Below are 14,223 nucleotides of genomic sequence, written 5' to 3'. Positions count from 1 at the left end.
TTGAATAGATAAATCTGTTCAAAAGAGGTTACAGAACTAAAATAAGAGAGTAAGAGAAATGATGTCACATAATACCAATAATAAATTTAAGCTTTATTTTAATATGAAGCATGAAAAACAGAAAATGGCAAAGAAGTAAACATTAAAACGATTTATCACTAATTATAACACATAAAGCTATTTGTTCTAGTGTTTCCAGAAAGCAGTCTAGTTAATGTCATAATGATCTGATGAATAATTCCTCACCACGACATGAAACACACACCAAAAACACACAAAATAACCAAGTGTTCATTGGGTGTTAATAGCCCCTCCCCGGGGCTCAAGACTAACTTTTTGCCATGGGCACACCTGCACAAAAGTTGGGCGCACTCAAATTTTTCAACCGCATCGCTTAACACCGCAGTTTTACATTTTGCACTTTTTTTGGGGGGGGGGATTGCAGTCCATACAGACAATATTCATTTCTAAATTATTAGCTAACAATCTTGTGCTTAGAGTGCTTTGTCAATATTGTAGAAAATGTTAAACTTAATCATCATCTCGGCCTCCTCTGACGACCTGTTTGCTGTTGCATGCTGCTGAAAGGCAGTGGGGAGAGGGGGCACTTGGGCAGTGCATTTATTGCAGCATATAGTGTGTTTTCAGAATCAGAATCAGAATCAGAATACTTTATTCATCCCGAGGGAAATTAGGGTTACAGCAGGCAGCACGCTAATGGCGCATGCGCACTTACAAAGGAACCTTCTGACCAACTTTACACAAACATCACATTGGGCAGACATGTCAGAAAGGTAGGCTGATAGGAAAAAAACAACGAAAATACACTACATGAGGTAAGAGGAGGCGAAAAAAAACTCCACTCAGACTGAGCTCCTAGTGGGAGAACAGTTTGATAACAGAAAAAACACCTCAGCACAAAAGCACATGACTATCAATACACCATAGAAACACAAGACAAGCAACAGGGGCGGGTAAAGGGTAAGAGAGAGCCGGTGTAGACAGCGCATCCGGTCCTGCAGCATCTGTGCTGGTCCAGTTGACTGCTATCTTCCCCAGTAGGGCACAAGCATCGAAGGCGTTGGAAAGGGTTTTCTGGATACACTGTGCTTTTTCACCGTTCAAAGATTGATGGCACCGTGTCAGAGCACTGGCTATGAATTTCAGACGGACCGGACCTTACTTAACTTAACAAAAAAGTTATCAATAGTTCTTTTCATCTTTTCGTATTACCCACAGCTACATCCACTTCTGTCGGGCCTAGGCTACTCACTAGGGCTGGGTATCATCACTGATTTCTATAATCCATTCCATTCCGGTTCTCAAAGTCCTGATTCGATTCAATTTAGCCTCAGACAGTCAGAAATATTATAATTCTGATCATTTATCAGTACTGATACATGTGAGACTTCATCAGAATTGTGAACATCACAGCAGATGCCTTTGTGTGAAAGTAACTGAGAATAAAACACAGAAAAACATAGCAGATAACCTTGAAAATATTCTGCAATATTCTGTAATTTTTCACAATTTTAAAAAGTTTACATTTCTTCAGTATTGAACAGCAGAAATTAGGCTTTCTTGTCCGAGGTCATTTAAGTGAAAAAAAAGAAAAAGAAAAGAAAAAGACAGCGGCCGACAGCGCTGTAAACAACGGTAGACTGGTGGGTAATAAGCCAATGAATAATACAGAAAACAGAGATTGGAGACGGGAAACTGGTCTTGAAGTACAGAGAGAGAGAGAGAGAGAGCTGTGCATGAAGTGTGATTTTTATCGTGGTGGAAGCAAAACAGCAAAAGTCAGAGGGAATTCATGACGACATTTATCAAATGTAAAGCGTAGTTTGCTGCTTCTTTTGCTGCTGGCTCGGTAAATTTTGGTTGGAGAGACAAAACCTGTAGCTCAGAATCAGCGCAAAAAGACGTAAACACAGAACGGACCGACGCATCAGAATCGGTGAGCTCCGACAGCGTGTCTGTCTACAGGCCGTCGTGTGAGAAAGACAAAGCTGATTCTGATGCGTCGGTCCGCTCTGTGTTTACGTCTTTGTGTGGAATCCGTGTACCTGCTCTCATTTGCTGTTTGGTGGTTGCTGAAATAGTTTTGTGAGCTTTAATCTCGCGTTTCTGGCAAAACACAGTTATATTTAAAAGTCAATTCAGGATTTAATGAATTGATATCGCTTTATTCAAGCTACTCACCTCCCTCTATTCACCTGCACTTTCAACTGGACCGCGGCTGATCAGAGAGGTCCCGCCCCTGACTATCTCTGATTGGTTTAGTCCACGATAGGGGCATAATGTGTGTCTGTTGTTGACCACACGGAGAGTTGCAGAGATTTTTTTTTTTGTTACCCGAACAGTTGGCCGCACTCTAGAGCCCTGACCCCCTCCCCGCTGAATTAATTTAATCACTAGTACGTTCAATGAATATCTTTGAACCACATAACATACAGAAGCAGCCAGAGGGAAGTGGAGAGCAGAACTACTTGCAGGTGAGGTCAATCAGGTTTGTGGATTTAGTCTCCCAGACTGCTCAGAGCCATTATCAGGAGCTGTAAGATAAAAAAAAAAAAAAGAAGTCTAAATACAGTCCGGATCCTTTCTTGTCTTTTCCAAAGTATAATAAGCAGTGATTGTAGGTTTCTGTTTGCAAACACAACCCTCTCGGCCCAGAGGGATTAGTGGTTTTTGAGTGATAGAATAAATAACAAAGGGAATCTGTACTGGCAAGACACCCTTAAGGTTTTGCTTTTGCATGACTGTAATTGGCATTAATTTACTTCTTTAATTACATATCACATCTGACAAAATACAAACACAATAAAAGGAAGTTTTACTTACAGGGTGTAGAGCATTCAGCTGAAACAAACAAACAAACGAAAATTATATCAGTTAGATTTTTTTTATTGTTGCATATATAACATGTGCCCCTTATTAATCTTAAAAAAAACACACTTGACAATATGGATAAGAACATTGATGTAAAAACTAAACGCAGTATTACCTCAAATACAATTTCTCACCTTTCTTCCTTTTATAAATCACAAACACCACAGCTGCAATGATAATGAAAGCTAGAAGAACCAGTGCAGCACTAATGAAGGTCATAATGTCGGTGGGCTTCTCTGTTGAACAAAAGTTTGACATTTTATGACACAGAAAAAAATGTGTGCAATTAAAACAAAACTATTACTACTCAGTCATTCCAGATTGCACCAACATTAGTTAACCTTCTTGTGCACTCTGAATCAGTGATACATCATATTGCATATCATACTTCGCTGCTTTTTGATTATTTAATCCCATTATTTTCTTCCAGTTTTAGCTCTGATGTATATCACATTTTTTGCATTTTATTTTAATTTAATTGATTAATTTTTATCCCAGTAACTGTAACCACTATGATTAATGATTTCAATTTGAAATCTAGAGTGTAAAATTAGCCTCTCCACAAAATCAAATGACAGTTTCATAACTGCGGCAGCATCCAGTCTTACTCCAGTTTGTCCTGATCACTGCTTCGTCCAGTTTTGTGACAATGCTGTCATCTCGCCCCATCTTCACTCCAGAGATCTGAAACACACAGTCGTACCTCTTCCAGTCTTCTGATCTGACTGATGAAACATTCAGGTCAACACTCAGCTGGAAGGTCCCATCATTGTTGGGGAGGATCTCTCCATTATCCACGCTTTCATGAAGCTCCTCTCCATCTTTCCTCCAGAACATCTTGGCTCTTTAAGGATAGAAACCTGCAGCGTGGCAGCTGACTGGAGAGGAGGAAGCCTTCTGGAGGAGAGACACTGAGGGAAGAACTACAGAGAGAAAGGAAAAAGTGACAAATGTTAGATTCTGATTTGTACTCTATCTTAGAAAAAAAAGAAAGCCATATGAATTTTCTCTCTTATTACATACTTTCTTTCTCAAGAAAGCTCCTTCCATAGTGCAAATGCCTCTTTAAAATCTCAGGGCATAAATTACTTAAAAAGTTTTTGTAACGCTGTAATCGGCCATGTTCCGTATTCCATTTCAGTTTGGTGGTCTCAGCCTGTTGTTTTGAAGTTATCCATGTCGCTGTCTGCAGGTCAAACACTATAAAGTCTTCTTCATCATAACCATACTGATTGTATCCATTAATTTCTCCAGTCTCATCATCCGATTCACAGCCACTCATCATTTGCAAAACATGAACACCTGAACAAGAGAAACAGCAACAATCATATCTGCAGACACAAAAATACAGGTTCTACACCCACTATTACAGGAAAAGTGTTAAAGGCTAATATTGTAAAAGGTTTTTTCCCTTCTGGATTCTTTTTTCTTAGTTTAGCAGTGTGGTAGGTAAAATAAATTAAGATGAACATAACACTGATATGTACTCTAAATTATTGTTTTACCTGATCCAAGTATCTTAGTGGGTGGTGACGTGTTTGCTATTTTAAAACAAACAATAATAATAAACAAGTGAAACAAATCCATACCTTCAGTTTGATTTAAATGTTGCTTCAAAGTCTTAATAGTTTCCTTGAAGTAGTGATGAAAAGCTGAACCCTGTGAAATATACAGCTGCCGGAGCTGAGGATCATCCTCAAAGAATTTAATCCAGTCTTTCTTGAAGTCCCCTCCTCTTCTGCTATTCCAGCTACCAAACTGAACGTCATCAATAAATCCAACACCCACAAACTCAGGGATGCTCTGGGCTCCAGAGGTTTCAGTGAGGAAATTCTTCAACGAATGTTTTGCTGTAAAATTGATGAGACATTGAATTAGGTGACAATGGTTTTATATAAGTTTTTTCATCATTTAAGAAGATTAAATATTAACTTATTACAGGTTCAGCATTAGGGTTAGGGTTAACTGGCAGCAGTTTTAATAAAAAAAACTTTGGGGAGCGACCAAGTAGTAAAATGCTGACATTGCTATTTTAAATCACATTTCAAGTAATCCAAAAGTGACTCTTGTTACTCCGTAGATGAAACAGGCCTCCAAATATGCATGGCCAGGAAACCGGATGATCACAGCATATTTTCAAATCCCCAGCTACAGCCAAGTAAGACTGTCTGCTCCTGCAGACCATGAAATTTGAGGGCTGCATACATGTCCTGCTAACACCGGGGATAGCCTTTAACAATAAAAAAAAACAATAAACTGAAGCTTATGCCTAAATTCAGTAAGAACGATCTGTACGGTAAATCGACTGATTCTAATATGGTGCTTTTCCACTCTCCCAGAGCAGTCAAAGCACTTAACTCATCTGTCTACTTTCCTACATCATTTCCACTTTACCACACTGTAAAACTCAATGCCAACATCAGCATTGTAGTAAAATAATTTTCATGCCCATCTTCTTCAAGCCAATCAGTCTCCACTCAGCATAGTTTAAATCGCAACGCTCATCTTCCATCCTTCCTTGCAGACTCTGGGGGATCCTGCCTTAATTTGGGGTAGCTCAGGTGGTCAGCTACTAACTGGAAGGTTTGTGGTTCAATCCCAGGCTCCACCAGTCTGCATGCCAAATATCCTTGGGCAAAATACTAACCCCATGTTGCTCTCCGATGCATCCATCGGAATGTGAATGTGTATGAATGTTAGACAGTAAGCACTTAACAGTTTAGAAAAAAGTGCTTGTGTGATTGGGTGAATGCATTAGTTGTATAAAGCGCTTTGAGTGCTCAGACAGAGTAGAAAAGTGCTATATAAGAACCAGTCCATCTACCAATTAATTTCTTGTCAGAGCTTTGATTACATTCTGCTATGATGGGCCATCAGAGTCTCACAGCCAAATAGCTTAAAGGAGACATGAAACGCTCCACATATAAAGGGCAATTTACATCATGGAGCCCTGCTCTCAAAAACTCACATAGATGTAACTCTGTGTGTGGAGCTGGATTTAAGAAATAAGTGCTTAAAGTTTTAAAAACATGTTTAGCGCCATCTTCTGTCAGTACTGAACATGACATCACGTGGTTGGTTGGTTGGGGCAAATAAACTTACACTAGTTTATGTTAGCTAATTAGTGACAGAATTAATAACTCAGAAGAAAATAATGACACTAAAACTAAAAATCAGTTTAAGTGGATCACATGTGTGCTGCAACAATGACAACAAACCGAGGATATACTGTCCACTTTCACTATCTCTCTTTAGCGGTAATTGACTGTTTGCTTTGTGGCTAGCTGCACTCAAATGGGAAAATCCAGCTGTCAGCTGTAATGTTCGGGTTTGTTAAGCTCTTTCTAAATGAGGACTGTGTGGAGGAGACACTGTTTGAGTCAGGTGACAGTTTTTTTACAGGACAAGATGGAGTCAGAAACTGATTTTTCTTCCTGGCTGTTTGTACCGAGCAGCACAATCAGCTGCAATCAGCGCTATGTAATAAGATTTTCTTTCTTTGTTCAAACAGATGCAAAGTGTTATGTTTCTGGTGTAATACGCATGTAGTAACCCTTGATTTTGTAAACTGTTTGGTTGTGTTGGAAAAAGAGAGAATATTTTATTGTATAACACCTGGCTGATTGCACAGCCGGGTACACCCGGCCTGGTGAGGAAAAACTCGAGTGTGTGTGTGTAGATCTTCCCTGGACCCATCCCTGTAATATTGAACGAGCGAGTGAGCGAGAGGAGCGTCAGAGGAAAGGAGTTGGACTTTGCTGGGACAGTGGATTGTGTTTTGGACCATTTCCAATTTCCCAGCAACCTTGGAGCCCCGGACCAAACGTAACCAGAACGTAAGAATAAACAATGATACATCAAGAAATCAAAGATTAACAATACAGAACAGAAAACACTGGGTCACAGACCCAGGACCGTGACAGTTTTAATGTATCATTTTGTATTCGTTGGTGTTCTAGTTTCAGTTTAGCTCATCTAGTTAATTTCCAGGTTGCTGTTTAGTCCTTTGTTTCTTAATTCTTTTTGTCATCTCCCCCTGTACAAAGTCTCCCTGGTTTGTGCGCCTATGTCATGTGTCATATCTGTGTGGTTATGCTGTCAAGTTCTAATCTCCATGTTTCATGTTTTACTTTGAAAGAGTCTTGTGTTCCTTGTTCATTGTATTTAGTTTCACTTACCCTGTCTTGTCATTAGGTTTTATGGCTGTGTCCCAATTCAGAGACTGCACGCTTGGAGTGCGCATTTTGAGACCTATTATGTAACCGCGACGCAACGACGGCCAATCCGAAGTGTACTCCAAATGCGCCGTCGATTTCCCCAAATATCAAGCGTGGTCCAGTGCACGCTTCGTGGTCCCATATATCCCACAATTCATAGCGTGGCGGTGGGTGTGGATAATTTTGCCGCAAAATACGGCAGACGGCAGAAGGGAACAGCCGGAGAGTGAACTTTCAAAAGTAAGTACTGAATATTATGTCACTTATTTATGTGCGAATGTTTAATAATGAAGAACATTAAAACATTACTGTTGGCCACATGTCGGCAAAGTTATGTGACATTAGTGATGTTTGTACTTTCAGCGTTGACTTGGTTTTAGAGCCTTTACTTTAAAATATACACCGTTTAATAGTTGATTTTAATCTTACAGAGAATGTGATGATTTGATGCATAATTAAAGTCAGTCATATATCCACAAACACAACAAGCTGAAAGTCAGTGATGCTGCTCGGTTTGCAGTCCTGAATATGACGGCACAAGCAGGATTCACTGCACTGTTAATGTTAGCTATGTTATATTGCTGCCTCTGTTCGGTGGTGTCGAGCCAAACGGACTTTAACGTGTGTTTGAACGAGCTGACGGTTCACTCGTTAAGCTGAAAGAAAGATGCTTTAATCACAGGAGTCACACATGTGTCCACTGCACCATCTGGGAACTCTTCTTGTTTAGCACTCGTAATAACACAAACACTAAATCCTCCTGTTTGTAGCAGTGTGTACACCTGAGACTGTCACCTGTCTGTCTGTCCTGCACTCTCTCTCTGTTTCTTTCTCTCTGATTGTGGAATAAAAGTATGAACATGTGTTTATAAGTTACACTTGTGTTTGAATCCTGCAGCTTATCACACATTTGATTTCCATGTGTGACAACTGCAAGTGTCCAGAGTGAGGACAGACTGAGGGACCCACTGCTGCACATCATCTGTGAGGCTTTGCACCCCTGATGATCCACCAGGACAAACTCAGCAGTGTGTGAAGAAGAGGAGGAGGAAGAGCCAGCAGCAGCTGACAGATGGAGAGAATAGACAGACTGTTCCCTGTTTGTGAAGGACTGCTAGGAAAGTTTAACATAACTGTCTGTGCTGAATCAGTCTTATTAGGTAATGTTCAAATAATGTTATCATCCCAGTGTTTTCAGTGTGGGAGAAAGTACTCAGAGTACTCAGGGCCTTCAAGCTACACACTATGAAAGGCAGAAACAAGTTTAATATTCAGAAACCCAAAATATGTATCAGCAGCAGAATGGAGCTAAAAATAAATGTTGGTTTCAGTTCTATGAAGCTTTGAGTATTTTGGATTAGTAGCACTGCTGTGTTTGTTGCATCATATTGCTGTAATTGTTTATATGCTTTATATATTCTGAAGTAAGTTGATCTATAGCAGGGGTGTCAAACTCATTTTAGTTCAGGGGCCACATGGAGAAAAGTCTATTCTCAAGTGGGCTGGACTGGTAAAATCATTGTATATATAACTAATATATAAAACAACAACTTCAGATTGTTTTCTTTGTTTTAATACAATCAACATAAAAATAAAGCTAGAGCCTGTGGACAGTATGTTCAAAATAGTACAGGCACAACATAGCTATTAATCATAAAACATCTCAAGTTATTTGAAAATTCTGAGGACAAAGAACACACAAATACACAGTGCCTCAGTGATTCACAGAACTGTTTCACAGATCACAGAACTACATCAGGGTGTCACTTCGCAGGCAGCAATGTAGATAAAAATAATGAAATCCTGTTCCCCAAACAAGTACAAGAACCACAGAATAGGTTAAATATATAAATCAAATATAATCAATTAGAAACAGTCTCACATCAACATAAAAATATATAAACATAAAGCTGGAGCCTGAGGACAGTGTGTCCAAAAGCACAACATAGCTATTAATTACAAAACACCTCAAGTTATTTGAAAATTCTGAGGACAAAGAACACACAAGCACACAGTGCCTCAGTGATTCACAGAAGTATATCACAGATCACAGAACTACATCAGGGTGTCTCATGCAGCACTTTCAGTGGGGTTGCATAGTTTATTTGACTCCTGATACCTGGCATCTTTTAGCTTTCACCAGCTCATCAATATCAGGCTTCACATCCTGAGCGGCAGCTAACTTCAGGATGTGATTCAAGTGCCTGTGCGTGAGCCTTGAGCGCAGTTTTGTTTTATTTATGCTCATTACAGAGAAAACTTGCTCACAAAGATACGTGATTCCGAACATGCACAATAGTTTTGCAGCGAGGGCTGTCAAGTTGGGGTAACCTGGCAAGAGATTCTGATAGAATGTGTTCAAGCCAGCTGCGGCAAATTTGCCCTTCAAATCCGAGTCACACTGCAAGTCTATTATTTCAAGTTGGATCCTGACGGGCAGATCAAAGGGATTCACGGTGAACGGCGAGCAAAAAACTTTGAAGTCTTTCTCCAGTTCACCAAAAATCTGAAATCGTTGCTCAAACTCTAGTAACAGTCCCGTTATTTTATCTTTAAACTGCTTCATATCTGCCACACTTTGGATCGTGCACATATTTTTCAGACTGGGGAAGTGAGCTGCATCACCACCAGCGAGCTGCGTCTCCCACAAGAACAGCTTAAATTTGAAAGAACGTATGTTGTCATAATACTGCGTGACAACTTTGTTGTGTCCTTGCAGCTGTTTGTTCAAGTTATTCAGGTGCTCTGTAACATCCACCATAAATGCAAGGTCCTGCATCCATTCTGCGAAATGAAATTCTAACACTGGTTTGCCCTTTTCTTCCATAAACTGTTCAATTTCATCTCATAAATCAAAGAAACACCTCAGCACAGCACCTCGGCTCAACCATCTTACCTCAGTGTGGTATGGCAGGCCATAGATGTGGTCTTTCTCTCTGAGAAGACTGTCAAACTGACGGTGATTGAGGCTTCTAGATCGGATGAAATTAACAGTTTGGATGACCACCTTCATGACGTTATCCATTTTCAGTGACTTGCAACACAAAGCCTCCTGGTGCAAAATACAGTGAAAAGTCCAAAAATCACGTCCTTCATTTGCAGATTGCACTTTATCTCTGAACTTTTTTACAACGCCTGCTTTCTTCCCGATCATTGAGGGCGCACCATCTGTAGCCAGGCTGACAGCGTGGGACCAGTCCACTTCGACCCTGTCCAGCGCGCCGACGAGTGCGGTGAAAATATCAGCTGCGGTCGTTGTATCTGTCATCGGTACCAACTCCACGAACTCCTCGGTGACGGTCAATGTGTCATCAACTCCGCGGATGAAAATTGCCAGTTGTGCAACATCTGTAATGTCCGTGCCTTCATCAATTGCAAGTGAAAACACAATAAATGACTTTACTTTTTGCTTCAACTGGCTGTCCAAATCTGCTGAAAGTTCAGAAATCCTGTCGGCAACTGTGTTTCTTGTCAGGCTGATATTTGCAAAGGCCTGGCGCTTTTCAGGGCACACAATCTCCGATGCCTTCATCATACATATTTTTACAAATTCACCCTCACTAAATGGTTTTGAAGCTAGTGCAATTTCGTTAGCAAAGAGGTAGCTAGCTTTCACTGCAGCATCACTGATGTCTGTGAGTAAACACAGACTGCTGTTTCTTCAGACCCGCCAACAGTTCATTCACCTTCTCTCTTCTCCGCTGTCCTTGAAAGTTGTCATATTTGTCGGCATGAAGACTCACATAGTGGCGACGGAGGTTATATTCTTTCAGCACTGCAACATGCTAGGAACACACCAAACATACAGCTTTCCCATTCACGTCTAGCGACGAAGGCTAGACCGTCCCGCGCCGTACGCGAACTGCGCGTACCAGGGCTGTGCAGAGAGGTTTAAAGGGGCGGGTGCTCAAAGTTAAAAAGGGGCACATTGAACCAGGCTGAATAACAACAACACACATTCACCAAGAATCTAATATGGGCAAAAAGGCAAAGCAAACGTAGCCGATGCTTTACCTGATGGGTACAATGTTGCTGTTGAGGGGTTGCTGTGGATAGTGCTGGAGGGCAGGGCTGTGTTAATCTGAGACTGTAGACATTAAAAAGTCCATAGGAGAGATGGTAGCTGATTAAACAAGTGTCATGAGATAATAACAAAATGCAAAGATTGGTGACAGCGCTTGGAACCATAAGGCAACAAAAACTGTGAGAAATAATTCAGGCTCTGCCTGTGAATCACTCTTTGCTTCTCTTCTTCCTTCCATCCCATCATTTCATATATCACTCTCCACTTGCTGTCTATCTGAGAACAAGGCACAACTTGCTATTGCAATAAACTATAATCTAATTATCCACACCTAACAACTCTTGCACTTAATCTATAATAAAATGATGACAGAAAAATGTTATAGCCCTGCCTTTAGTAGCCTCACACAGCTCTGTTTCCTCCTCATGTCCTTACCAGGCATGTCTGGACAATGTTATATCATGAGTAATATTTTTTTTAAAAATCCATCTAAATAAAACACACACATGCACACACACACAGTGACATTTTAGTCCTTCTTCAGAATACTGTATATACTATGGGCATCATGGTGCTGATCCAGAATCTTTTTTTTTTTATTATTTATTACTAGAGCTACAATAATAAAGCAAAGAGGATCGGGAAGTAATAAATATGAAATAATGTATTTATGATGATTCCATTTGTTTCACTATCCACTCTGTGCAGGGGCAAAGCTTATTACATTTTTAAACTGTAGAGATACAAAACCTTTACTGCTGTAAAATCCAACTTTTGTCTTATTTAAAATATAAATCTAATATAATCTGCTTCTTAATGTATGTTCTTTAAAATACAGTGTGTGTTTTTAATATATTATAATTATAATAATGAATAATTATGTGGACATGCATATTAGATCGTTTTTAGTAAAATACAATCCCTCCAGAAAGGCAGGAAAAGCCCTGTAACTTGCTTTAAAACTAAATATGTTTCTAAATACTTTAAAACTAAATATGTTCCCTAAAACGGTGACAGAGCTACAGACCCATGACAGCCTTACACAGGTAGCCAGCAGCTATGACCAGCACTACTTGTGCAGTTAATAAAAGGACAGGTAATGTTTGTCACAGCACGATCGTTTGTTTCAGTTCGTCAGTTGCAACAAGACAGCTTACCAACGTGTACGTAATAAGCCAATACTCCTGTGTGCTACACACTACAGTGTGTGCTGTACACCTACTTACTGGTTTTGTGGCATCAGTCTGTGTCTCTGAGTTAACTTGTGTTTCTCCTACAGCTCCGGACCGGAAAAAATGCGCGTGCTCTTTGTGAGCTCGTTCCCGGCTCGTAACCAGCGCGTTCTGCCGTCAAGGGCGATCATTGGTTAAATGTGATCATGTGACTGATGCAAGCCAGATCCTTTTATTTAGCAAAACTGTGATTAATAGTTAAATATTATTGTTGAGGGGCACAGACAAGACTCCGCACGCACACACACATTAAAAACAAAAATAAAATAAAATTTTTTTAAAAAAAAGTTGCCTCAACAAAAGGGCACTTTGGGCACCCATCAGGAAAGGGGCGGGTGCTCAAGCCCCTCTAGCCCCCCCCCTGCACGTGCCTGGCGCGTACTACGAAGCGTGCGGTCGCTGGATTGGGACACAGCCAGAGAGTTCCCGGCCACCCCGCCCCTCCCTGTGCGCCAAGCAGCAGGCGCACCTCGCAAATAGAGGGCGCCCTTACTCCTCGCAAAGGGGCAACATAAAAGCGATCGGTGCCCACGCAATCCCCAACATGCGCATGCATAATGTCGGGGCAGCATGGTGCGACCAAGTTGTTTTTTTGAGGATGCCCAGGATGCCGCCCCCACCACAACACTGCCCTGGGCAACGGGCCATGTCGCCCATATCAAAAACCGCCACTGAGCTCGAAATACTGTAATAATTATCAGAGACCTAAAACTAAAACACTGCCACAGGACTAGAGATTTAGTAGAGATTTGGGGGAGGCCAAATCTGTCCACAGCAAATAGGCTGTATGATCTTACATGGACACATTATCCTCAAAAGGATCCATACTGTCACGTATGGCAGAATACCACTCCAGCACTGGTTATAACGGAGCACTGAACAGAGTTGCGACGTCAATAAAGTTTCGTCATATCAAACACAATTGCTAAAATATTGATTTGTTTGGATCCTGTTGTTGTTGTACATATTTATAAAATGCAAAAATACGTGCTAAAATTGAGCTTTAAATATTCAAGGTAAAACAGTTCGCCAGTTTTTCCCTTTTTGTCTTTGCTTCTTGATAAAAAAGGAGAAATATACTTGCCCATGCTATTCCACATGCTTTTAAACCGTTTAAAATTACAATTCATAGTTTTATATGTGAATTATATAATGTTAAATTACTATTACACAAATGACTGACTACGTATTTCAGACTTTAGTTAACTTCAGCCATATTCCATATAAATCAGGTATCATACAAAAATAAAAATAGCTTCAAATACAGTCATGACAATAAAAGAATACGAATCTAAGGACTTAACAACATTACTTTAGTTATAGTAAACCAACATCTCTTATACATTAGCACTAAGGGAACACTGAATGACCTGGTGGTTTTTGTCCAGCTAAGATTACCACAAAGTAAAAGATCTCTCAGCAAAATTATGCAACATTTTAGGCACACTATTGCTCCTATCAGATCAGTGAGCTGGGATTTTTTATGAACTCCTGTTACAGCAACAGACATGGACTACTGGTGCCCCACACAACAACTCAATGTCCACTATGTGAAGGAGCCGAACACATGCCCAGGCACGTGCAGGGGGGGGGGGGCTAGAGGGGCTTGAGCACCCGCCCCTTTCCTGATGGGTGCCCAAAGTGCCCTTTTGTTGAGGCAACTTTTTAAAAAAAATTTATTTTTGTTTTTAATGTGTGTGTGTGTGCGTGCGGAGTCCTGTCTGTGCCCCTCAACAATAATATTTAACTATTAATCACAGTTTTGCTAAATAAAAGGATCTGGCTTGCATCAGTCACATGGTCACATTTAACCAATGATCGCCCTTGAAGGCAAAGCGCGCTGGTTACGAGCCGGAAT

The 14,223-nt window shown here is 40.5% G+C and overlaps 1 pseudogene; it reads right to left on the bottom strand.

Annotated features, from left to right (window-relative positions):
* Positions 1-2,363: 2,363 nt before the first annotated feature.
* Positions 2,364-4,830, bottom strand: LOC120728166 (annotated as a pseudogene).
* Between the last annotated feature and the right edge of the window lie 9,393 nt (positions 4,831-14,223).

The sequence above is a fragment of the Simochromis diagramma genome, unplaced genomic scaffold, assembly GCF_900408965.1.
Source record: "Simochromis diagramma unplaced genomic scaffold, fSimDia1.1 OVJJ01000307.1, whole genome shotgun sequence".
NCBI lineage: Eukaryota > Metazoa > Chordata > Actinopteri > Cichliformes > Cichlidae > Simochromis > Simochromis diagramma.
This window is presented reverse-complemented; position numbering and strand designations above follow the sequence as displayed.